This window comes from Balaenoptera physalus, assembly GCF_965194825.1.
Source record: "Balaenoptera physalus genome assembly, chromosome: 7".
Taxonomy (NCBI): domain Eukaryota; kingdom Metazoa; phylum Chordata; class Mammalia; order Artiodactyla; family Balaenopteridae; genus Balaenoptera; species Balaenoptera physalus.
This window is the reverse complement of record NC_138886.1, coordinates 53,442,026-53,442,228: the sequence shown is the minus strand read 5'-3', so window position 1 is coordinate 53,442,228 and position 203 is coordinate 53,442,026.

Below are 203 nucleotides of genomic sequence, written 5' to 3'. Positions count from 1 at the left end.
AATTTTTTTTTTTAATAAATTTATTTATTTGGCTGCGTTGGGTCTTCGTTGCTGTGCGCAGGCTTTCTGTAGTGACGGCGAGCGGGGGCTACTCTTCGTTGTGGTGCGCAGGCTTCTCATTGCGGTGGCTTCTCTTGTTGAGCAGCGCGGGCTCTAGGCACGCAGGCTTCAGTAGTTGTGGCACGTGGGCTCAGTAGTTGTGG